This window comes from Aquarana catesbeiana, linkage group LG01 (genome assembly GCF_042186555.1).
Source record: "Aquarana catesbeiana isolate 2022-GZ linkage group LG01, ASM4218655v1, whole genome shotgun sequence".
Lineage (NCBI taxonomy): Eukaryota > Metazoa > Chordata > Amphibia > Anura > Ranidae > Aquarana > Aquarana catesbeiana.
The window spans coordinates 817,957,143-817,983,495 of NC_133324.1; the positions used below are offsets into that span (position 1 = coordinate 817,957,143).

At 45.8% G+C, this 26,353-nt stretch overlaps 1 long non-coding RNA gene across 1 annotated transcript in view; it reads right to left on the bottom strand.

Annotated features, from left to right (window-relative positions):
* Positions 1 to 15,028: 15,028 nt before the first annotated feature.
* The window catches only part of LOC141114616 (uncharacterized), a 33,413-nt gene continuing 22,088 nt past the window's right edge, over positions 15,029 to 26,353 (bottom strand). The window contains exons 2-3 of the long non-coding RNA XR_012236952.1: positions 15,359 to 15,426; positions 15,029 to 15,249 (exon numbers count right to left, since the gene is read on the bottom strand). This is a non-coding gene — a long non-coding RNA (uncharacterized lncRNA). The remainder of the gene's footprint in view (positions 15,250 to 15,358; positions 15,427 to 26,353) is intronic.

The following is a 26,353-nucleotide window of genomic DNA, read 5'->3' on the forward strand; positions in this document are numbered from 1 at the left end:
CGTATGCTGCGTGTGTGGGTGTTAGCGGTACTGGCGCTAATCTGATGCTGCCTGGGGCGACGCATATCACCTCCGGGCGATCAGGGGGCTAAACCTTTATTCGGTAATAAACGGCGGGTGCCCTGACACTATAAAAAATAAACGAACTAACCAGCGTCACCCGTAACGGTTATACGATCAGTGGTGAAAGGGTTAACTAGGGGGCAATCAAGGGGTTAAAACATTTATTAGGTAGTATATGGGGGTCCCTGACGCTATAAAACGATGACGGCGAACCTAAATATTTACGTCCCTAACTAGCGTCACCAGCGACACTAATACAGCGATCAGAAAAATTATCGCTTAGTGACACTGGTGACAGGGGTGATCAAGGGGTTAAAACTTTATTAGGGGGGGGGGGGTTAGGGGGGTATCCTAGACCTACAGGGGGGGTAATACTAACTGCCCTACCACTTCTAACTGTCACAAACTGACACCATGCAGTAATCAGAAAAAAAAAAAAAATACTGCTTGGTGTCAGTGTGACAGGGGGGGGGGGAGGGGTGATAGGGGGTGTAAAGTGTGCCTGGCATGTTCTACTGTGTGTGTTGGTGCACTCACGTCTTCTCTCCTCAGCGCCGGAACGGAAACTGCCGGGCCGAGGAGAGATGACATCACATCCTCTGCCTCTGTGACAGGGGGGGGGGGGGGGGGGGGGGGCGGGCGATGGGGGGTGTCCGATCGGACCCCCCGCCCGCGGAAGGCAGATCACGTATGGGTACGTGATTCTGCCTGCCCGTGCCATTCTGCCGACGTATATTGGCGTGAGGCGGTCGGCAAGTGGTTAATGCATACCAATATTCTGTTTGATTTGTTAGCAGCAACTTGGCATTGCATGCCATTGCTGAGCCTATCATCTACTACAGGGGTCTTCAAAATACGGCCCTCCAGTTGTTCAGGAACTACAATTCCCATCATGCCTAGTCATGTCTGTGAATGTCAGAGTTTTGCAATGCTCATGGGACGTGTAGTTCTGCAACAGCTGGAGGGCCGTAGTTTGAGGATCCCTGATCTACTAGGACCCCCAGGTCCTTTTCCATCCTTGATTCCCCCAGAGGTTCTCCCCCCAGTGTATAGATTGCATTCATATTTTTGCCACCCAAATGCATTATTTTACATTCTTCTACATTAAACCTCATTTGCCATGTAGTTGCCCACCCCATTAATTTGTTCAGATCTTCTTTCAAGGTTTCCAAATCCTGCGGAAAAGTTGTTGTCCTGCTTATCTTAGTAACGTCCGCAAATACAGAGATTGAACTGTTTACCCCATCCTCCAGGTCGTTTATGAACAAATTGAAATGGATTGGTCCCAGCACAGAAAGAACCCTTGGGACCCCTACTACCCATCCCTGACCATTCTGAGTATTCCCCATTTATCACCACCCTCTGAACTCGCCCTTGTAGCCAGTTTTCAATCCATGTACTCACCCTATGGTCCATGCCAACTGACCTTATTTTGTACAGTAAACGTTTATGGGGAACTGTGTCAAATGCTTTTGCAAAATCCAGATACACCACATCTACGGGCCTTCCTTTATCTAGATGGCAACTCACCTCCTCATAGGAAGGTCAATAGATTGGTTTGGCAAGAACGATTCTTCATGGAACTATGCTGATCACTGCTAATGATACAGTTTTCATTACTAAAATCTTGTATATAGTCCCTTATCCCCTCCAAGAGCTTGCATACTATTGATGTTAGGCTAACTGGTCTGTAATTCCCAGGGATGTATTTCGGGTCCTTTTTAAATATTGGTGCTACATTGGCTTTTCTCCAATCCGCTGGTACCATTCCAGTCAGTAGACTTCCAGTAAAAATTAGGAACAATGGTCTGGCAATTACTTAAATGAGTTCCTTAAGTACCCTCGGCTGCAAGCCACCCGGTCCCAGTGATTTGTTAATGTTACGTTTCCCAAGTCTAATTCTAACTCTGTTGGCCATGAGGGTGCTTCCTGTGATGGGTCACGAGGATAAACACTGCAGTTTTGGTTACTGAAGCCCCCTGATTCCCTCGTGAAGTTCATGCTTTGATTTTTTTGAAACGTGGCACACACCACACCATTCTAAGCTGAAAAACTTGCAATCTGGCTGCCTGCCCTCAGGATATGTGTTCTTAAACTTGTAAAGCAGAGGAGGAGTTGAGGGGTGTCTGACCTATTATTTACAGGTGCTGATTACTGTGTGCACTACCTCTTGCTCTGGTCTATTGTTATATTAAGACCTCTTGCACATGGGACACCTGTGTGTAGCAGGAGAAATTGATCTGGGAAGTAAAAACAAACTTTATATTTCCCAGATTTATTTTTAGTTGTGCCTGCATTTACATATATTTAGCTGAAAAAAATTCTCAGAACTCAGTTTTTTTTTCTTTTTTTTTTTGTGTGAATGCAGCTGGAAGCTAGCTAATGTCTAGGTGTGAACTCAGTCATTGCAAAACAGATGCGGTCAGAAATTGGCTTTAAAGAGGAAGTAAACCCTGCTGGGTTTTACTTCCTCTTTGTTTCCCTGCAAAGGTAAAGCATAATGGGCTACTATGCATCGCATAGTAGCCCATTATGTGTCGCTTACCTGACACAGGAGCCTGCGATGTCCCCGATTTCCTCACTGGCGAGCGAACACCCATTCTTCACCCCTCTTCCTTCTGGGGCCGCGAACTCTGGCTCTGTGACTGCCCGGAGTCACCCGCCAGTCACTGCATGACCCCAGCTTGAAACAGCACAGCGTGCCCTTTCAAGAGTGCGCATGCGCGGAAGACAACATTGTTCGGGGAAATCAAGCACCTACGGGTAAGCCTTAATTTAGGCTTACCTGTAGGTGAAAGTGGTCTGTAAGGGTTTACAACCACTTTAAATGCATATGAACACTAGTGTTTTCACACCCTTGTGCATGGTGCCTTAGACATTCGGCATAATTGCTGTAACAGAGAAGTGAAGTGTAATACTATGAGAATGGAGGTTTTTAAGGCAATGTCCGTCTGACCAAATATCTTTTTGTGACAATTGCGTTTTAAGTAATTGTAAAAAAATCTAATGCTGGTTCTAACTGAAACTGCCCTGCTAGTGCTTGGCTTGCCCTGGAAGCTGCTTTATATATGACCACTGTCCACCAAGTTAAAGAGGGTTTTCAAATTTCCTCTAGAACAGTGGTCTCCAAACTGCGGCCCTCTGCTTGTTTTTATCCGGCCCTTGTGGCACTTTTTTTCATCCACTGATACCAACAATGGGACATGATTCCCCAATGACACAATGGGGCCCTATGACACTAACACAGGTGCATAATTCCTCCCAATGACACCAATAAATGGGGCACAATTCCTTCCACTGACACCAACGATGGAGCGCTATTACTCCCACTGACTCCAAAAATGGGGCATTGTTTATTCCCACTGCCATCAGGACCTTTTCCACTGCTGATGACCACAGTCTGACCCCCTTAAAAGAGAAGAATGGGTTTGTACTTTTTTTGTAGAATTATACTTACCTAGGTGGATGCAGCATCGGTCCGATGTTGCATCTGTTTCCCAGCGCCTCTACTCTGCACTGGGAACCGAGTGATCGAACACCGCTGCTCGCTCAGTTCTGACAGCTCCCCGAGCAGAGAGCTACTGACTGTCAATCACAGCTCTCTACTCTGCCCCCTCACTGGAGCATTGGGCTGTGGAGGGGGTGGCTGGCTCAGGCTCTCATCGGCTCGCTGAGCCAGGCACCTGGCGGATCCTGACTCCATTGTCGTGATGATGCGGTGCCTGGACTGACTTCTGTGACGGCAGCAGAGAGCGGACTTCAGCCTGCTCTCTGCTGAAAATGGGGCACAGGAGTGCAAAACCAATTGCACTCCTATGATCCACAGAAGTACAGCCAAACAAGCTTTGGCTGTACTTCTCCTTTAAGTCTGAAGGTCGGTAAACGGGTTCTTTGTTTAGAAAGTTTATTGACCCCTGCTCTAGAAGATTAGAAGACCCTCTGTTGCAGTACATATAGAGAACAATCTATGGGGGTTCAATCCTTCCACCGAGATGTGGACGGATAGGGAAAAGTGAAAACCAAGTACCCCCTTGGCACTGAAAACATAAACCCCCACCCCAAACAGCAGCTGGTGTCACCCTAATCTGAAAGTGTTGACCCCTGCATTTAAATAAGTTTACCCGTAGTGTGAAGAAAGCAAGCTGGCTCACATGTAGCATTTGCTGATGCAGCCCTGGCCCTGCCAAGTCCCTATTTTCAACACCGAGCAAGCAATTAACAGAAACTGTTATTCATTATTCTACACTGTTCTATAGGAAGCTGTGGAGCCTGACACAAGGTTCCTATGTTAATTTGAACATGCACTTATGCTTCATATTCTTCCAGTAAAATACTCCCAATACTGAAACATACTGTAATAAAAAGTATTTTTTTGAAATATCGTCATTTGTTTATATTCAATGCATAATGGTAATTCTTTAATATTGACCACCAAAAATGTTAAGTACTTTTTTAGTTTTTTTTTAATTTTTGCATTGGACTGTTGCATAACAGTCTGGCGAAGCTGAAATAGAATTTTTTTTTTTTTTTGGGGGGGGGGGGGGGGGGTTCAACACATTTTACACCTGTATCACAAAAATAAAATAAAAATTGACAGAGTAAACCTAAGCTCCAGCGATGGCCTGTGACACTAAATACATACATTTACTTGTTAGATTTAAGATATTTTTGTACCTAACCACAACTTTACATGGTAATAGATTTACACACAAAATATTAATAATGTAAGATGATGAAATGTCCCTACACAAATGGAATAGTCCACTGCAAAATGTGATTTATTGTACAGTATTCTGACTCCAAATCTGCCTAACGTTATGTCCTAAAGCCCGTGCAGTCACTACTTGGGCTTTACAGTACAGATTGGAAGTCTATGGCTTCTGTTGCATGCCCTGAAGACAATCATTCTGGTGTTCTTATTAGTGGAAGAGGCTCCTTTTATACAAATAAAGCAAAAAAAAAAAAGCAGACTAACCTTGTTGGTATTCCATTTATTTAAAATATATATATATATATACTCATTGGGAGTAAGTGGAATAACATTCTTCACATGGCCAGTTTTCTCTGTTCCTTTGCTTTATTTGTACATACAGTACAATACACTACACAACAGGTTTCCACCATAGTCTTAGGCTAGCAGCTCATGTACAGAGAGAACTCTCTGTACATGAGCTGCTAGCCTGAGACTATGGTGGAAACCTGTTGTGTAGTGTGCTCAAGGTAAACTCTTTAGCAGTACTAGGGAGATTGCTGTAAATTTTTAGAGAAAAAAAAAACAAAAAAAAAAGAAGGGGTAAGGGGGGTGGAGCAGAGATCACTTCTATAGTGTAGTAGTTGGTATGGAAAATATTACCAAGAATATTGAGCCGGCCTTTGCACCGTAGGAGCTGGCAACCTGGGTCTTCTGCATGTGGAACATATAGCTTGCGCTAATCAAACCCTTTGATGTTGGATGGCTCTCAAGGATCTAGGGTTTTCTTTCTTTTGGTATCTTGATTACAAAGTATATAGCGGTGTAACGGATCATCACCGATCTGTGATCCGAACGGGTCAACCTGTTTGAATCGGCACACCGAGCGCTCTGCTGCCTCGGCCATAGGAAAGGCCGCGGCTTTGGCCTAGCTCCAGAGTGGTGGCCATCTTGGTACACCCGGCGGCAGCCCCTGTCTCGACAGGAAGTGACATTTCGTCACCGCCATCTTGCTACACCCCACACTCCTGCACAGTAATGATAGAGTGAGAAGGGGAAAAGCGGACATCTTGTTACACCCACCGGAGTGTTAGATGTCACAGTTATTTTCAACACAAAACGGAGCTCATATGCCTAAATACAGTATTTGTAAATCCGACGGACTGTTTAGATGTTACATTTTATAAAGCAGCAGCAAACCTGCTGACCTTACATGGTTGCTAATGTGACAGATCAGAATCAGAGGTGTTCTGTCACATTAGCAACCATGTAAGGTCAGCAGGTTTGCTGCTGCTTTTTAAAATGTAACATCTAAACAGTCCGTCGGATTTACAAATACCGTATTTAGGCATATGAGCTCCGTTTTGTGTTGAAAATAACTGTGACATCTAAAACTCTGGTGGGTGTAACAAGACTTGTTTTTTTTTTTTTTTTTTTTTGCTTATCCGAAAAATGATCCGATCCGTGACTCTGATCCGAGGAACGATCCGATCCATGAGTTTTTTGATCCGCTGTACCCCTAATAGTATATATGGTTGAAAACAAGGCACAGGTCCATCCAGGTTAGATGATCAGGGTCTTGAGTATAGTTGTATATGTAGCGGTCGCTGCCTGCACTAGCATTCACACATGTCACCCTGGTCAGACATTCATTTTAGCACATTTTCCCAGACAATGAATAGTCTCTTGCTTGTTTTTATTAGGGGATTAGGCTTGGATGGGGAAAAGGGACATGGGATGCCCATATAATGAATACTTCTTAATGCATCAACGTTGGTTAAGTCTAGATCTGACAGTCTCTTCCTCTGCACATCAGCTCCAGCGCACACTACTTGAGATCACATGCTTCACTTCACTATCCAAATCTAGGTTCCTGTCTCCATTAGCACATGGCTAGGCCTCACTCTGAATAAGTCCTAACATTTTCCTAATGGCCCATTACACGCAGGGGTCTGCAGCCCCCTTTGTGGTAGCAACCGTTTTAGTATAGAAGAATAAATGTGCTTACTAACACTTGGTGGACTACTGATCCCAGCACGTCCGATTTAAATCATGCCAGCCCTCGTGGCTGCAACGACTTGACTCTAAAAAAAAAAAAAAAAAAACACCAGTGTCTCTCCCTCTGGCTCCACATCCAACTCCTGGCATCTCTCTCCCAGAGCATCACACTGTTCTTCTCACTCACCGACCCCAGCATGGATCCCTCCTAAATGACTTGCCTGGCAGTGCTCCCAACTGTCCTCTTTCCTGCTCCTGTCCCCCCTCCCCCCCCCCCCAGAAAGGAGGTTCCCTCAGACCACGACAGTCTAACACTGCATCATTCAGTTCTTCCACCCGACATCTCCTCCCACAACAGGCTGACCGTGTGTGTGTGTGTGTGTGTATATATATATATATATATATATATATATATATATATATATATATAGCCTGCCCCCTGCCAATCCTAGTTGGGGATTGGTCAGGGCTCCCACATACACCCCATGTCACTCCAGCTCTCTGCCTTGCCTCTTTTCCAGAACCTTCTGAAAACCAGAGGAGGCTCCCAAGAGCTGAAGCACATGTCAGTCACCTGCTGCTTTACTAAACCACTCCCCTGCCCCCAGATCAAAACAAACAGGCCTAGCTCACAGCATAGGCCTGCATAAATTTACCTGCTCTGACAGTACAAAACAAACCCACTACTCTAGCACCTATCTAAGGTAGAGGGTGCTACATATATTTGTCTTAAAATGTATTTGTTAACCTATTTATTTAAAGGAGGGCCTCAGCACCAATACCTTTATGGTAAACTTTTTTTTTTCTTTTACAATATATGCAACTGTAACAATAGTTGCCCAAAGCAGCTAAACAGCCTTTAGCTGTCATTTTTTTTCAAGACCCGATTGTTGATTGGTTGCTTTTGAAACACACACACAAAAAAAAAAATAGTATACTTTTCATCCTGTACATCAGACCATTAGCCCCCATTAGTTTTTTTTAGAAGGCAGACATAATGAAACCGTTTACTCAACAGTGTATATAAATTGCATACATTATACCATATTTACAACATAATTTTGTCATTTCAACAGGTGAAATGCAAAGGCATTCTGAACTGGATGGAGTAATGATACTTTATCATAGTGGGGCAGGATTATTAAACAAGCTAATCTCACACTTATTACTTTTTTAAAGCAGACCTTCAGTCATTTTTTCATCTTTCCATCTATTAAATCTTCTGCCCTTGTTGCTTTAACTTTGGATAGCAAAACATTTTTTTTCTGCCAGTAAATACCTTATACAGCCCACTTTCTGTTTCTTGTCTGGTCATTAGCCTAGGCGTATGACATCATGCACAGCCCTCTCACGCTCATGAGAGTTTACCAGGAAGGGAGGGGGGGATGAGTCATAAGAGGGCCAATGAGAGCTGGAGGTGTGTGTCTGTGTAAATCCAGGAAGTGAACAAGCAGCAGCCTCAGCTGCTAACAGTTAAAATGGATGCAGCCAGACTTAGAGGAGGGAGACTTCTGCAGCATATTTGGCAAGTACAGAATCACAGTATATGTAAAATAATATGCAAAGTGGTTGGAGGGAAGCTTCAGAATGGCAAAGATGCTTTTATTACAAATTATGTGAGCAGACTGCAGTTCCTCTTTAAGGGATGCTATTCTACAAGGTCTTTTAGATGGACCTTCTCACAAAATTCATCTGACTTTCCTTTTATAGAGAGTTAAGCCCCATACACACCATTAGATTTTCTGCAGATTTTTGTCTTCAGATTTACCAAAACCATATAATGAGGTCAAACCTTAAGAATTTCAATTTGTTTGCAATCAGGCAGGCCCTTGCACTATATGGTTTTGGTAAATCTGAAGACACAAATCTGCAGAAAATCTAAGAGTGGGTATGGGGCCTAATACTGCAGGCATGACGAGTATCTCAGTGAAGATGGCAGAGCCTAGGAGACCACAAAGCAGGATGGCAGTGTCTGAGTTCATCCAGTGCGATCAAAAACTACAAACATAATTTTTGTTTTATATGCAAAAACGTGTGCTGATGATGTTCCTGCACTCTCTTACATGCCAGGAGCTGTGTTACAGCTCCTACAGCTTGAACAACAAAATGCATCTATCAAACAGAAGATCCAGAATATTTTATTTAAAGAAGTATTAAACACTTTCTTGTGAAAAAAAAAAGGTATCAAACACAACTTTTTTTATATTGCAACTTACCAATTCTTAAAGTGGTTCTAAAGGCAGAAGGTTTTTTTACCTTCATGCATTCTATGCATGAAGATAAAAACCTTCTGTGTGTAGCAGCCCCCCTCAGCTCCCCTAATACTTACCTGAGCCACATCTCAATCCAGCGATGTTCTAAGAGAGCCTCTGCTGTCTGGGACTCTCCCTCCTGATTGCCTAAGACACAGCCATTGGCTCCCACTGCTGTCAAAGTCAGTGAGGCAATGAGAGAGAGGGGGTGGAGCTGAGCTGCGGCTCTATGTCTGAATGGACACCCAGAGCTCAGCTTGGGTGCACCCATAGCTGCTTGCTGTGGGGGCACTCGGTTGGAGAGAGGGGCCAAGAGTGGCAGCAAGGGACCTGAGAAGGGAAGGTTCAGGGCCGCTCTGTATAAAACCACTGCACAAAGCAGGTAAGAATAACCATGTTTGTTATTTTTAACCACTTCAATACCGGGCTATAGTCATATAGTCATAAATTGGCTCTTTACCACGTGACCGGCTGTGTCCAATCACAGCATGTCAATGTCAACGAGATGTTACCGGGTTATCTTCCTCACACACCGATCATGTGCGAGAAGTAGATTGTGGTACATCTCATTACCGCTCAGTGTACACCAACCACACTGATTGCGCGCCCCCCCCTAATAAAGAGGGCCTGTCACCAGCCATCAAAGTACCCGAGTACCTGTCACAGTCCAGCTGAGTACCTGTCGCCAGCCCATCAGAGTACCCGAGTACCTGTCGCCAGCCCATCAGAGTACCCGACTACCTGTCGCCAGCCCATCAGAGTACCCGACTACCTGTCGCCAGCCCATCAGAGTACACGACTACCTGTCGCCAGCCCATCAGAGTACCCGACTACCTGTCGCCAGCCCATCAGAGTACCCGACTACCTGTCGCCAGCCCATCAGAGTACCCGACTACCTGTCGCCAGCCCATCAGAGTACCCGACTACCTATCTGCAGCCCATCAGAGTAACCGACTACCTATCTGCAGCCCATCAGAGTAACCGACTACCTATCTGCAGCCCATCAGAGTAACCGACTACCTATCTGCAGCCCATCAGAGTAACCGACTACCTATCTGCAGCCCATCAGAGTAACCGACTACCTATCTGCAGCCCATGCCTCATAGAATTTATGTTGGGGTCATTTTGTGGGTAATTCCATTGTCCTGGTGCTCCAGGACCTTCAAAAGTGCGATAGATAGGAATGAAATGACATGTGTAATTTATGCTCCTAGAACGCCTGAAGGTACTACTTCAATGTTGGGCCTCTGTATGTGGCCAGGCTGTGTAAAAGTCTCACACATGTGGTATAGCCTTACTCAGGAGAAGTAGCAGAATGTGTTTTGGGGTGTCATTTTTGCTATATACATGCTTTGAGTTTATAAGATATTTCTAACTGACCACTTTGTGTAAAAAAAAAAAAGTTTTAATTTTCTTTCCACGTTTTCCAAAGACTTGTGGAAAAAAAATAAACCGTTCTAAAGACTCATTATGCCTCATAGAACAGACGTTAGGGCAGGGCTCTCAAACTGGCGGCCCTCCAGCTGTTGTGAAACTACAAGTCCCATGAGGCATTGCAAGGCTGACAGTTACAAGCATGACTCCCATAGGCAGAGGCATGATGGGACTTGTAGTTTTGCAACAGCTGGAGGGCCGCCAGTTTGAGACCCCTGCGTTAGGGTGTTTGCTTTCCAAAATGGGGTCATTTAGTGGGTAATTCCATTGTCCTGGTGCTTCAGGGCCTTCACAAATGTAATAGGTCATTAGGAAATTAAAGGTGTAATTTATGCTCCTAGAACCCCTGACGGTGCTCCCTGCATGTTGGACCTCTCTGTGTGGCCAGGCTGTGTAAAAGTCCCACACATGTGGTATCGCCATACTCTGGTGGAGTAGCAGAATGTATTTTGGGGTGTAATCGGAAGTATGCATATGCTGTGTGTGAGAAATAACTTGTTATGACAATTTTGTGAAAAAAAAAAAATCTTCATTTTCCCAAGAATTGTGGGAAAAATTTACAATTTCAAAAAACTCACCATGCCTCTTACTAAATTCCCTATGACTGTCTACTTTTCAAAAAGGGGGTATTTGTACTTTCCTGACATTTCAGAGCCTCAAGAAATGAGATAGGCCGTCAGTGCATCAGGTGTGATCAGACCCTATAACTTTCACAGAGACTAAATAATATCCACTAATTTGGGTTACTTTTACCAAAGAGATGTAGCAGTAAAAATGTTGGCCCAAATTTATGAACAAAAATGACTTATTTGCAAAATTGTATCATAGAAACTAAAAAAAATGTGTTTATTTTCTTCAAAATTTGTGCTTTTTCACTTATATCGCAAAAAATAAAAAACCCAGTGGTGATTAAATACCACCAAAAGAAAGCTCTATTTGTATGAAAAAAAATGATAAAAATGTCAAAATTTTGTTTGGTACAGTGTTGCATGACTGAGTAATTGGCATTCAAAAGTGTGAGAGCGCTGAAAGCTAAAAATTGGTCTGGGAAGGAACGGTGTATAAATGCCCTGTATTGAAGTGGTTAAACCAAAAAAAAACACAAGACTTTAGTATCACTTTAAATGTGGTAGCTGCATTCGTTTTGCATTAGGCTTTCTTTTTTTTTTTTTTCACCTGGTGATCCTGCCAATGAATTTATTATTTTCCAACAGACCAAGCTGCTCTGCAGATGTAGCAGTTAGATTATTGAGATAAAACATTTATCACTGACTACAATCATCATTTTTTTTAATGCAAAACCTTTATTCGCCCCCCCCCCCCCCCCCAAATTATAAAAAAATAAAACTGTTGCTGTAACTGCTTAAAAAAGACGTTAGCTGGAGTTTGGCTTCAATTTGTTAGTGTAGTCTGCTAGTACATCTAGCAATCGTCACCAATCAGCCGCCCCCCCACCCCACAGACTGACAATGCTGTTGTCCAAAGGTGTTTCTGTGCGCTTTCATTTAGAGTATAGGCACTCTAATACAGGTGTGTTACAGGCTAAATAGCCAGGTAAAAACAGCGTAAGCCTAAAAAAAAAAAAGGAAAACAAATGCAGCCACTACATCTAATGAGTGGTAAGCAGCATTATATTACATTTTTAATTTTGGGTTTACTACAACATTAAGAGACATAGATTTCCTGCATTGTATACCTCTACAAGCAATGCATTGAATACAACTTCAGTTGTATTGCGGCAGGTGAAAATCTAAGGCCCCTTTCACATGGGTGCCTCTGTTCCATCTCAGCAGAGGGATCCTTAACTGAACTCCTGCTGCGCCAGAACAGAAATGGATGTCACATATGTCATACAAACTGGCGGAATGCCCATGTAAAAAGGAGCCTTATACAAAACGAGGACATCTGTGTTTTGTGACTGCCATTTTCTCAGGGCACAGTATTAATACAAAATAGAAATCTCGTTTTAATCGAAGAGTGTTAAACCAAGTAAGAAATTGGTCTAAGCATTAAAGAGTAATTCCACTTTTGTTGGAAAAAAAAAAAAAAAAAAAAAAAACAACATTCCTCTCTGGGTGATCTATGTACATTATAAGGATTTTAACAAACTTTGTTGCAGATTCCTACAGTTTGTTAATCTGAAGAAATCCCTAATGGGAGTGGTTTTATAATTCTTAATCAGCTGTGTACCTTTAGGGCTCTAAGCAGGAAAATTGCTGGGTCCGCATCCCTTTAGACGTGATTTCCTATTGAGAGTATCTCACCAAAAATGAAATTTTTGTTGCAGGGGATACCAAAAAGCTGATTTGCATCTTATTTTAGACTTCTGGGAAAATCATTGAGCCAATCACACAAGCAGTAAATGTGTCTGGGGGACGTTCTGTACATATTCCCTGTACAGAACACCTCCGCGTAGCTATATTGCACTGCATTTTACAGAACATTACAGAGCTGCAGATTGAAAAGGAAAGGTAATTTTTAATAACATTTAATTACAACATGACTTGAGTTGCAACTGTATAGGCTATATTATTACTATTTTGTTTTATTTGCTCTTTTTTTCCCTACGAAAGTGGAGTTACCCTTTAACCACTCCAGCCAGGGGAGGATTTACCCCCTTCCTGATCAGAGCACTTTTTACAATTTGGCACTGCGCTGCTTTAACTGGTAATTGCGCGGTCATGCAATGCTGTACCCAAACGAAATTTGCATAATTTTTGTAGCCCTGCCGCTACAGAGTGCCCACTGGCCCCTACAGAGGGCCCATCAGCCACTACAAAGTGCCCAACGCCTGCCCTGCCACTACAGAGTACCCTATCTGGCCACTTCATACCACTCACTGCCCACCGGCCGCCCTGCCACTACATAGTTCTCACTGCCCACTCCGCTACCACATAGTGCCCTATCCTACCACTACATACCGCTCACTGACTTAAATATTATACAAATACAAGGCACCTCTGTGTCGTACATTACATGTTAGATTGCTGTGCCCCAGGACTGTATCTAGAGGGATGACTGAAAAAAAACCCGTTGGGGAACATGGTTAAGGCAAAACCTTTTAGTTTTGTGCAGGGTAGGGGAGGATTAGACCCTGTCAGGCTTTTATTGCTCTCTGAACCCCCCCCCCTTTATTTGTACCGGTGACCACGAGAAAGACCACCCTGCCCCTACAGAGTGCCCACTGGCTGCCCTGCTGCTACAGAGTGCCCACCGGCCGCTCTGCCACTACAGGGTGCCCACCAGCTGCTACAGAGTGCCCACCGGCCGCCCTGCCACTACAGAGTGCCCACCGGCCGCCCTGCCACTACAGAGTGCCCACCGGCCGCTACAGAGTGCCCACCATCTGCCCTGCTGCCACAGAGTGCCCACCGGTCGCTAAAGAGTACACACCGGCAGGAGGCAAAGGGAAATCTTCCAACGGGGACACCCATTCTGGTGACAACTAATGGAAGGAGAGGTTCCTCCCACTTCCTGTTGTGTCTCTAGGACAGAAATTGACATTTCTAAAAGTGGGCCATTAGCCCTTCTCTACCAAAATCTATTAAAAGAGAACAGAACATGGCCCCCACACTGCTTACTATCGGGGGCCCCTCCTTCTCAGGCTTAAAGGATAACGTCCTCCCACACAGCACACTCCGCATGGAGGCCCATATGTTTTACGCCCGATAAAAAGGGGGCCCCTGATTCTTCTCATCATGGTGGGGGAGGAGGCTCAGTGCATACTTTCAGGGGCCCCTCCTTCTCAGGCTTAAAGGAGAAGTCCAGCCTGAGTTTTTTAGGCTGGGCTTCTCCTAAAGGTCAAAGGAGTGCAATTCGTTTTGCACTCCTGTGACCCATTTTCAGCAGAGAGCAGTCTGAAGTCCGCTCCCTGCTGACATCACTGCCATCAGTCGAGGCAGCACGTCATCCCGACTTCCCAAGTCTGGATCTGCCAGCTGCCTTGACTGATGGCAGTCTCAGCGAGCCGCTGAGACGGCCGCTCCCCGCTCCTCCACAGCTCATTGCTCCAATGAATGTGGGGAGGAAGCAGTGCAGGAGCGATGCTGACTGACAGTCAGTATCGCTCTGCTCAGGGAGAAGTGAGAACCGAGCCATCGGCGATGTTCGGTGGCTCGGTTCTCAGTATAGAGACGCCAGGGGACAGCTGCAGCATCGGTCCGATGCTCTATCCACCGAGGCAAGTATGATTAGCAGAAAAAAGAAACCCCAAAAACACACTTCTCCTTTAAAGGGTAACGTCCTCCCACATAGCATGGGGGCCCATACGCTTTAAGCCTGATGAAAAGGGACCCCTGATAGTTCTCATTATGGGGGGGGGGGCTCAGTGCATACTTTCAGGGGCCCCTCCTCAGGCATACATGGTAAAGGCTCCCTTTACTGCGCACTGTTAGAGGCCCTTATTGCTTAAACGGCGATGGATTGAAAGGTATTGCCTCAATGAGTTAAAAGGGAAAGTAGGGGTGGGTACCATCATCCTATAATTTGTATAGTTAAGAGCGGGGAGATTGGTCAAGGGCTACTCCAAAAATTGCCCTTGATCGCCAATAGTGATTAGGACTATCGCGGTACCCAAATATACAGTACAAAATTTATAAAAATAGCATTTATTACAAAATATACAAAAAATATATACACGAATTACAACAAAAACATCTAGGTGATTGTTGCAAAAATTCCATATGATAATGACATTAAAATAATTGGAAAGCCCCCACAGATGTGAGGAGGCACAATGATGTAGGTGTAGACGTGGTCCTCAACAAGTTTCGCAGCCCATGCCGCTTCTTCAGGAGTCGTCAAACAAAACATCTATAGAAGATAGAATTACATAGTTACAGTATCATGGAAATCTGAAATAGGGATGTATTGCCATTAACACATTTGTATTGGAGTATTAAAGGAAACCAGCATGACTCACCTGTCATTGAGACACCTGCTGACGGGTGATCAGCCCCGGGGGCGGACACTGGGGGCTATTGGGATGGACTGGAAATGTATGGAAAAGATATAGTTAATTAATAGAACGTGGGTTTTGGCACAGGGCCAATGCACTCACAGTGAAGGAAAAAAAAGGAAAAAAAGGGGGGGTTGGTTGCTCTGCAAGTGGAAGGAGGGGGGGGGGGGGCGGAAAAAAGGGGTGCAAAAAGGGAAAGGGAAGCAGGGGGGGGGGGGGGGGGGGTCGGGGAAGGAGAGAAGGAAAGGGGATGGCTCAGGACACCAACAGGGAAAAAAGGAAAAAGAAAAATCAAGAAAGAGAAAAAGGAAAAGCACCAAAAGACTAAGGGCACCCACGACCAGGAGGAAACATAGTGCAAGGGCTAAGTCCTGAAAAAACCCACCCAATAATGTAATTGAATTAATGTGACAACCGGGATAATGTTGAAAACCTCAGGATCAGTCCAAAAGAGGACTGCTGCATAAACAAAGTCAGCACAGCTTGTAAGTGCCAAACGTTAAATTGGATATGGAATGATCTAAAAAAAAAATCAAAACAATTAACAAGGGTTAGTCCATGGCAAATAACTGCCAGAGGATGCTCCCATAGCCAGCTAAGATATAGGGTCAAACAGCACTCCCCCGAGAACGAGGGCAGTAACAACAGACCAGTCAACGCATGGCAGGAGAGGGAGATGAGGCACTGCGTGCTGAATCATGAGTAGTAAGGAGCTTACCTTCCTGGGACTAAGCTTCCCAGGTGTCTGCCGTCACATAGAAGGCAACTGAGAGGTCGCCTTAAAAGCCCCCAACCCGGAAGTACGTGCAGGCGCGATGACTACGTTGATCGCCGACGTCACCGGGTCCGTCTCTCCCAGTGCGCATGCGCGAATATCGAGATGCGCGCAGAGTCCTCAAATGAATGACGCACAGGGCGTCATAAGAGGGAAGAAAGGGGGGGGGGGGGGACCAGGCTCGATAGAAAGTCCACCCCAACCTGGAGAGTCGCAAGTCCGCCGCCGGGGGGAGAGAATGAACTCCTCACACCGCTGGCGCCATTGGGGAATCATGCTGTAATAATTAAACAGTTAACAATAAGAAGACCGTGGTAAAGAGTACACCATGGTGGCTGACGTGATGTGCGGCTGACGTCAGCACGGGGGAGGAGTCTTGCGCCGGCTCCAGGAAGCTGTGAGACGGGACGCCGACAAGCCGCAGTGATGCCTCGTGGGGTGAGAGACCACGAGCGGCCGGTTTAGGTCCGAGAGCCCGGCTACCTCACCTGCCCTGCTCCCCCCTACCACCTCAACTTGTTGCAGCAATCCCGGAGCGATCGTTCATCACGGACCCGCTGCGGACCTGGTGGAGGCTGTCCTCCGGTACATCCTCTCTGATGCGCTCCGTTTGGAGCAGCGTACTACTGACAGGACAATCTTCCTAAAGGACCTGACCAGGGAGAAGCAGCAGTCCCTGGATGAGATAACCAGGTAGGAGACGCCTCACAGTGTTACACTGTCAATGTTACCATCTAATAACTTGGATGCCCGGTCACGATTCAGACTTAACTATTGCTGGAGTATCAAGCGGCTACTAGAGGAGGTCTGGAGATAGTACTTGTTCAGGGGGCACGAATTACTCTGAAGGACTGCTCAAAAGGGATTGAAGCACGGGGTGGCTCTGGCCTCTCCCCTTCCCCCAGGTTTATTCAATTAGAGTCGGACCCCCCTGCTGGAAGTGACAACCTCTGCCCTCCTCGCCCTCCTTTGCCCCCCCCTGGAGTAAGTAAATGTGCAGACACAGTCAGCATCTGGATAGCAGGGGCCAAGCTTTCCAACCTTGGGCATCCGGCACAGGCCAGAGCCGGATCTGACAAGTAGTGCTGATACCAGCAACTTCCCCCATTGTTGCTGCGTCTGGAGGGGGGTATAAGGAAGGTCATCCACCTCAGTGACCCTATTTAAACCCCAGGGACACTATCAACCCCCCCACGGTTTGAAGGGGGGTACGGTTTATTTAACTGAAAAGTATAGAGAGGTGGCACAGCGAGTCTGCATTCCGTTAAACCATAAAAAGAGAAAACCGGGAAAGGGAGGAAAACATGAAAGGCCGGTCATCGAGACTAGCGGAAACCAATAACCAAAGAGAGAGTCTAAATACTAGCTCTATTCAAAAATATCTAAAAGAAGCAGGCGTAAAGAGCCCAGGAATGGAGGTGAAACATCCAGGCACTAAGAAAAAGGATCAACAGAAACAAAAGGGGGGACAGGGGGATAGGCCCCATGAGGAGCCGGACCTGGAGGGGACACCAGCTTATACTGCAGCTGAAGAACAGAGAATTATGGCCCAAGTACCAAGCAAAACAGATATGAGTGAAATGTTCGCTAAACTGGAAAGGAAATTAGAGAGCATTATAAAAGAGGAGATCTTAAACGTCCGCTCTGATATGGGGCATCTTCTCCGTCGGGTTGAAGAGGCGGAAGAGGCCTCCAGTAACCAAGCTAAGGATATAGCAGTTTTAAAAGGACAAGTCAAGAAGGTGCAGAGCGAAAACCGCGCACTGGCGTTTAGACTCGAGGAACAGGAGAACCAGAGTCGTCGACAAAATTTACGCATTAGATCAATCCCGGAACAACAGAACGAGGATTTGGGAGAGAAGATGAGGAAAATTTTTAATCCCTTACTGGGCAGGCAGGAAGATGAGGTGCTGAGGATCGATAGGGTCCATAGAATAAGGAAGCCCCCTCACATTAAGCAGGACACCCCAAGAGACGTTATAATTAAATTCCACCAATATGAGGACAAAGAAACAATCTGGAAAAAATTAAAAGGGGCTCCCCCTATCAAATTTGAAAACAAGGACCTGCAGATCTTCATCGACCTCTCAGCGGGGACTTTAGAGAGGAGAAGACAGATGAGACCAATCCTGGATCAACTCAGGAAGGCTAATTTAAAGTATAGCTGGGGGTTCCCAACATCCCTGATAGTTATCAAAGAGGGTAGATCCTTCAGAATGAGATACATGGAAGAAATGCAGGACTTTTGCGGCAACCTGGGCATCCCGGTCCCTGTGTTGCCATAGATGCCGGGGATGGGCGGGGGGGTGGGGTGTGGCGGGGGGGAGAGAGGAGGGGTTTTTTTTTTTTTTTTTCCTTTCTCCCTCCCCTCCCCTGCCCCACCGCTCCTCTCGTCACACTGGAGAGGCGGTTGCCCTCAGAGCACGAGGACTTTGGCACAATGGACTTAAGTTATTAACAAATAGAATGTAGCACGACGGAAAAGGGAGGGTAACAGGGTCCCTCCTACAGAAAATAATCTGCATTTGGTATGGGGTGGAGGAATGTGGGGAGGTGGGGGGCACACCTGGGGGTGGGGTTGTCCCGAGTCTCCTTCTCCTGTCTCCCCCCTTACGGGAGGAGCAGGCCCTGGATGCCGGCGCAGGAGCCCAGCCCCTGAGGAAGAGGCACCGCCGTGTGGTATGAGTGTACTTCCATACGGGCGGGCTTTAGGCGAAGTTGACGCCACAGGGGGGAGGGGGGGAGGTGGGAGGCAGGTGGTGTGGGGAAGGGGTGGGGTAAGATGGAGGGGGTGGTTGGGTGGGGGGGGGGGGGAGGAGGGAGGGGAGGTGGGGAGGGGGGAGGGTGGGTTCTTAGAGGGGAGGGGATAGGAGAGGGGAGGATGGGGGCGGGCTGTGTTCAGGGGGAGCGGAGTACAGAGGTTAGAATGAGTACCTTTTAAAGATGCCCGATATTAAATTTATATCCTATAATGTAAAAGGGTTGAACTCTCCCAGGAAGAGACATAAAATACTGAGGGAACTGGGTCATCTAGGCGGTGACATAGTTTTCCTGCAGGAGACCCATCTGACCCTTAATACTAGGGTCAGACTGTTCTCCCCCAAGATCCCTCAATGGTTTTACGGGGATTCCCCCGATAGGGGGTCTAAAGGAGTAGCTATAGGGCTGTCTAAAGCAGTGAACTTCTCAGTACGGGACAGATTAATAGACCCGGAAGGTCGTTTTATATTCCTGAAAGGTTCTATTGGCACTAGAAAGTTCACGCTGGCCAATGTGTACTGCCCGAACAGGAGTCCTACTGTTTTCCTGGGACAGGTGCTAGAGAAATTAATGGGATTTGGAGAGGGGGAGATGGTCCTGGCAGGGGATATGAATTTTTGTCTGGACCCGGCCCAGGACAGTACGTCCCGTGCCCAGGGGATTAGGAAGGTGTCACTAAGAGCAATCAGGCGGAAATTATTCCACAGCCAATTAATAGATGTGTGGAGAATACAACATGTTAAAGAGAGGGACTACACCTTCCACTCCCCTGTGCACGGGACCTACTCTAGGCTGGACTATATTTTTGTAGATCATAGCTTGCTTGAGGGGGTCGTTGATACGAGAATTGAAACAACAACTCTTTCAGATCATTCGCCTGTCACGATGAGGCTGAAGCTCCCAGAGTTTGGGAGACGTTCCTTCTCGTGGAAGTTGAATGAAAGCCTACTTAAGGACCCGGAAGTAATAGACCGGATCCAGAGTGAGTTAAATCAGTTCTTCATACTGAATGACACGGGTGAGGTTTCTCCCTCTATCCTTTGGGAGGCGCACAAAGCCTACATACGGGGGATTTTTATATCTATAGGAGCGGGCCAAAAAAAAAAAAAGGAAGGAAAAAAGGGAAAAACTGATAGCGGACCTGTTCCAACTAGAACAATCACACAAGAGGTCCAAGGGACAGGATCTGGACTGCTATCGGGCGATGGTTGCTGGGAGAGAGGAGCTGAGGGACATGATGGAGCAGGAGGCTAAGAGAGCCATAAATTTAATGGCCAAGGAGAAGTATCTTTGGGCCAATAAATCCAGTAAACACCTGGCGAGGCTAATCAGGAAAAAAAGAGGGCGGAATTTCATAGAGAAAATAAACGGTGCGGGTGGGAAAGAGCTTGTATCAAGTGAAGATATGGCTAACGAGTTCGGAAAATTCTATGCCGACCTGTACTCAATTAGACAAAAGGAAGGGGAGGCTAGTGCTCGGTCAGCCAGGAGCAGAGATTTTCTAAAAGAGGCAGGTCTAGGAGTATTGTCTGGAGAAGACAGAGATCTCCTGGACAAACCCATAGAGGAGGAGGAAATTCTGGCAGCGTTAAGAGATACCCCGAAGGGTAAAAGTCCTGGCCCGGATGGCTACTCTTCTATCTACCTATCGAAAATGAAACATATTCTGGTCCCCAGGCTCTGCCAATATTGGAACGAACTGGGCACCAGAGCCGAGATGGAGCGAGAGGCCCTGGTCGCCACGATAACTTTAATATTAAAAGAGGGGAAGGACACTAGGTTGTGCTCGAGCTACCGGCCTATATCTCTGCTCAACGCGGATGTAAAATTGTACGCTAAGGTCTTGGCAAACAGACTAAGGCGATTTATGGCGGGCCTGGTACATCCGGACCAGTCTGGCTTTGTCCCAGGGAGACAGTGCAGAGACAATGGGGTCCGGGCGGTGTTGTTGTCGGAGCATTGTAGACGTAGGGGTCCCCCAGTTCTATTCCTGTCGATAGACGCCGAAAAGGCCTTCGACAGGGTAGACTGGGGGTTCCTGATGGACACATTAGAGGGAATGGGGTTTGGGCCCAGGTTTATTTCTTGGGTTAAGGTCCTATACAGTAGACCAACGGCAGTTGTAAGGGTGAACGGGGCCGTATCAAAACCTTTTGGAATGAAAAACGGAACAAGGCAGGGGTGCCCTCTCTCCCCCCTCCTGTTCGTTTTGTCCCTTGAACCTCTCCTGGCCACCATTCGGAGCAGTCCTGATTGTAATGGGGTGTGGGTGGGATCAGAGGAGCACAAACTGGCAGCATTTGCCGATGATATACTCTTTTTTGTCTCTAATCCCAGAATAACCCTCCCCAATATATGGCGAATTCTTAGGCTATACGGAGAAGTCTCCAATTTTAAAATCAACCCCGGCAAATCTGAAATCTTAAACATCAGTCTCACGAAGCAGGAAGAAGCTCATCTGACCTCTGTGTTTCCCTTCCCCTGGAGAAGGGAGATCAACTACTTAGGTATTAAGTTAGCCAACTCTATTAAAGAGTTGTTTCAAAGTAATTACATCCCATTATTAGATGAAATCAGGCATGAGGCTGGGAGACTGCGGTCGAGACCGCTCTCCTGGTTTGGACGCGCGAACGCGGTTAAAATGATGATCGCTCCAAAGATTCTATACAAATTTCAACTGCTACCGATTCCTCTACCGAGGTATTTCCTGGGGGCTTTAAGGAAATTAATCATCCAGGCTGTCTGGGGTGGCAATAAACCTCGTATTTCTTATGCAACATTGAGTAGAAGTAAAAAAAAAGGCGGAATAGCAGCACCAGATTTTAATAGGTACTATATTGCTGTAGTGCTTTCTCGGGTTATAGAATGGAGTAAGAAAGAGACAGACAAGCGTTGGGTGAATATTGAATTTTCTTTAAGTAATAATAATTTGGCACACTCACTATGGAATCCCCCAAAATTTAGGATATTCAGCACTGATATTTCTTTACTAACACAAAACACTTTTAAATTTTGGGACAAAATTCACACCCAGCACAAATGGTCGCACAATTCACCATTAATATACATGAAGAACAATTTATTTTTTGAACCAGGAATGAGAATAGTGGGTGGGGAGTGGTTAAAAGACGACGCCCTTCAACTGAAAAATTTTATTAGCAGGGGGAAAATACGCACTTTCACGGAACTGAGTAGAGAAGTAGAACTTTGGGTGATAGATTGGTGGAGGTATCTACAGCTCTCCCATTTTATAAGCAAACTACCAAAGCCCCTGAGGAGTATAGAAGAGCTAAGACCCCTGGAGAAACTCTGTATGACGGAGAACCCGGGAGGTGTTATAGGCCAAATTTACAGAGTACTAGGGGAGGTACAAGAGGATAAGACGCCTCTTTATATTATAAGGTGGGAGCAGGAACTGGGGTCACTTTGTAATAGCAACACTTTGGGTAAAATTTTGAATCTGGTCCATTACGCAGCATTAGACAATAGGAGAGCGGAAATCCACTATAAAGTATTAACAAGATGGTATGCCACCCCGGACAGAGTAAGCAGGATGGATGGGACAAAGGGAAACACCTGTTGGAGAGGATGCCAGATTAAAGGCACAATGGCCCATATCTGGTGGGAATGCCCTATCATAAAGGTCTTTTGGAAAAAGATTCTGTCTCTGTCAAAAGAATTCACGGGGAGGGAAATTGAGGAGGACCCCTGGGTCTGTCTCTTCCACGGTACCCAGGATACAGTTAAGAGCTACAAAACCTCCCTGATCCCGATAATACTAGATTCAGCCAAGAGACAGATTGCGCAAAACTGGCTGAACCCTCTAAGTCCTAAAACGCGAGATTGGCTATTCGATCTTAATGAAATTTTCAACGTAGAATGCTTGGATCGGAGGGGAATGGAACCGGATGAGGATCAGGAATATAGGGGGAAATGGGCAGGTTGGCTTAAATTCAAAAAAACATGGACCTATCTAAGGGAGATAATATAAAAAAGGGCTTAATGCGAATGATTCGATAATGGAGGCAGGGCAGGCAAGGCGATATTCGCCCCTTTTGAAATACACCCCGCAGGGGAGGGCGGTGGGATTGGAGGGGGGGGATTGGGAGGGGGGTTAAGCATAGGGGATGGGGGGCATGCCTGTGAAGTCGTCAGGTTTATTACCTGAATATATAGATGAATTGTTTTTTTTTTTTTTTTTTTTTTTTTTTTGTGTTTTTTTTTTTTTTTTTTTTTTTTGTGGCATGCCTCCGTTGAGAAATGTTTTGTATTGGAAAATGATAAATAAAGAATTTAAAAAAAAAAAAAAAAAAAACAGTTAACAATAGTGTAAAGACAAGGGTTGTCACATGGACAATGTGCCAAATGCACAGGAGATGGCTAAGATAACGCCGTACCTTTGGAATGGGACAAGAGCGCGTGATTAATAAAACAAAGTTATACATAGTTACAAAAGTGTTCTTATAAACCAAAATATCTCACCACACTAAGTCTAACAATATTGAAATTAATCTGGAAGACAAAATTGCAAAAATAAACATAATTAAATACAACCATCTGTAGGGCTAAAGTTCCCTAGTGTAAGTCAATGGTATATACCTGGGGGGACGGACCACACTGGGTAGAAAATTGTGCAGAAAAGACATATGGAGGGGCCAGAGCACAGATTATTGAGAGACCCTTGGATTTAAAGTAAAAGAAAGAGAATCAAAAACTGAGAGGAATATTGGCAAAGAATCTCACTAAGGGTGTGGTTTATAAAAAATATTTGTATGAATGTGCCTCATTGAGGCCCGGGGGTATGAGGGCGTTGAGTCGTTCAATCCAGATAGACTCACGTCTTAGGATTTCGCGATCCCAATCACCACCTCTAGGGTCTTCTGGAATGACTTCCAGGACAAAGAATATAACACACTGAGGTTTAAATCTGATGGACTGCTATATGGCGGCCAACCGTAGTGAGCTTGCCATTGGTTGAGTAGTAAAGGTGATCACCCAATCTTTGTCGTAGTTCCCTGATAATCTTGCCTACGTAAAAGGCCCTGCAGGAACAGACCATCAGGTATACGACCCCTCTAGTGCCACAATTGGTAACGGCGATGGGATACACAGAATCGTCCCCGTCAGCCGCAGCCATGATCACTTCTTCCTGCCAGGTGGAGAGTGGGGGGGGGTAAGAAGGAACTGGGGATAGGGGAGAGGAGCCCGTCACGCAGGGGAAGCAAGTCACGCCCACCAATCTTATGTTTATAGAGAAACGCGTCCTCTTTCCGCCGGTAGAGGGAGGGGAGGAGGGTGGAGGTGGGTTGCTAGGGGATTCACAGAGAAGTGGTGGGGCATTTCTGAAGCCAAGCCGACCATTTACAGTAAGGGATGAAGGGAAACCAAAGCGAATGTGAGGTGACAAATTAAAACCACACCCATATCGGGGGAGGAACCTTGATGTGGGCGTCCTGCAGGTGCTGCTAAGCCCAGAGGCCCACGAAGCTCTCCCCTGGCATGCTGCGGAGAACGGGTATGATTTCTACCCCACACCGGTTTGCCTATGCTTTGGCCTAAGTTGAAGCCCCCAAGTATCCCCCAGATAAGCTCCAGTCAAAAGGACTGAGGGCTGTGGACCTCTATCCCTTCTAAGAAGGTGAGCATGTGTGCAGGGTGTACGGCGCTGCAGTTGTCCCCCGGCTGGAGGAGGGGAGGGGAGTGGAGCTGGGGAGCAGAGCTGAATGGAACGAGCGTGGAATGGAGCTAGGCGAGACCCAATCGAGAAGGGAGACACTGGCTCGTCCCCTCCGCGAGCAAGAAGCACATACCTGCACACCACCTACAGGATAACCAGAACCGCTGTGTATTGAAGTCCGGCAGTGAGTGAAGGAGAGGAGCAGGAGAGCCCTCCACCGCATGAATAAAGCCGCCCCCCCCCCCCCCCATGTGAAGGCCTGCTTGGGGAGCTGACAGTGGGAAGGGTTTCCGCGGCTTGAGAGTTTCCTCTGACTTTTTCCACCCCCCCCCCCCCCTTCTATTATATTTTCCGTTTTTTTTTTTTTTTTGCATTCTACCAACCTCCCACCACTCTCCACCATCCACCAGTTACCCACCATCCATTTACCACTCTGCCCCACACCAGATGACAGAGGAGAGAGTCTGATACCCAAAGAACTGGACTTCCCACCTGGGACTGAGGCGCGTGCAGCGGAAGCCAGAAGCACCAGAAGGGCGAGTCACTATTATCAAAAGTTTAATCCATGAAAATAAAAGAAACAAAACAAAAAGGAAACTGTAAATGCATAAGATCATATTAGCACAGTAATATTTTTTTAAAATAGTTTTTATTGATTTTTCACAGAGTATACATGTGATATAATCATACATCAGCAAAATGTTCAAAAATACAAGGAAGGACTAGTACAAGGTTTTTGCATGGTCCGAGTTATCTTGAAGTTATCATAAGAATATCATCTCCATAGGTGTACATATACTCCGTCAACATAGATAAAACTGTAGGGAGGTAGAAAGAAACATAATATATAGGAGTAAGAGAATTGGAGAGGGAGGGGAAAGAGAAGAAAAAGGGTGGAAGGGGGAGGGGGGTTTTCCTGGTCTGGCCTTCACGTAAGTACAATATATACAGTTATAGTAAAGGTGAGTTTATCTCAAAGATTGTTCAGCCTTTATTGCCTTTAAACCATGTTGTCCATATTTTCCATTGGTTATCAAACTTTTCCTTTTGACCACTTCTACCAGCTAGTAGAGATTCATACACATAGTGAGTCTGGGTGGTTGTAAGGACTTCGGACACGTTTGGTGCTTTGTCTGTTCTCCAGTGTTTGGCTATTAAGGTTCTAGCTACTAGAAAAATGTGGGTGATCACAGTTCTAAATTCGGGTGGGAACAATTCTATACCTATGTTTAGTATTGCCAAACTTGGCTTTGGGCGGGTTAGGATCCCTGTAATAGTTGAAATTGACCGAAAGATAGAGCCCCAGAAGCTAGTTAAATGTTTACAGGTCCAGAACATATGTAGCAAGTTGCCTATTGAACCACAATTCCTCCAACATAGCGGAGAATTATGATTTCCAAACTTGGAGACTCTGTACGGGGTGAGGTACCATCGAAGCGCCATCTTTTGGGACAATTCCCAGTGGTTAACGCATCTGGTTGCTTTATGTAGTGATCGAAATGCGTGTTGCCATTGTGTATTCGTAATATGTATTCCTAGATCTGATTCCCACTTTTGATAAGGTGGGGATTTTGTAAACTCTAATTTATGTTGGAAAAGGTTGTAGAACAGAGAGATGCCTCTGGGTGGAGTTGGTTTCTTGGTGAAGTATTCCCACACTTCTTTTGGAAGGTAAATATGATAGGATTTGATGGTGCATAGGAGGTGAGCTATATTTGGTTGTATTTGTATTGCTCAGTAGAGCAAA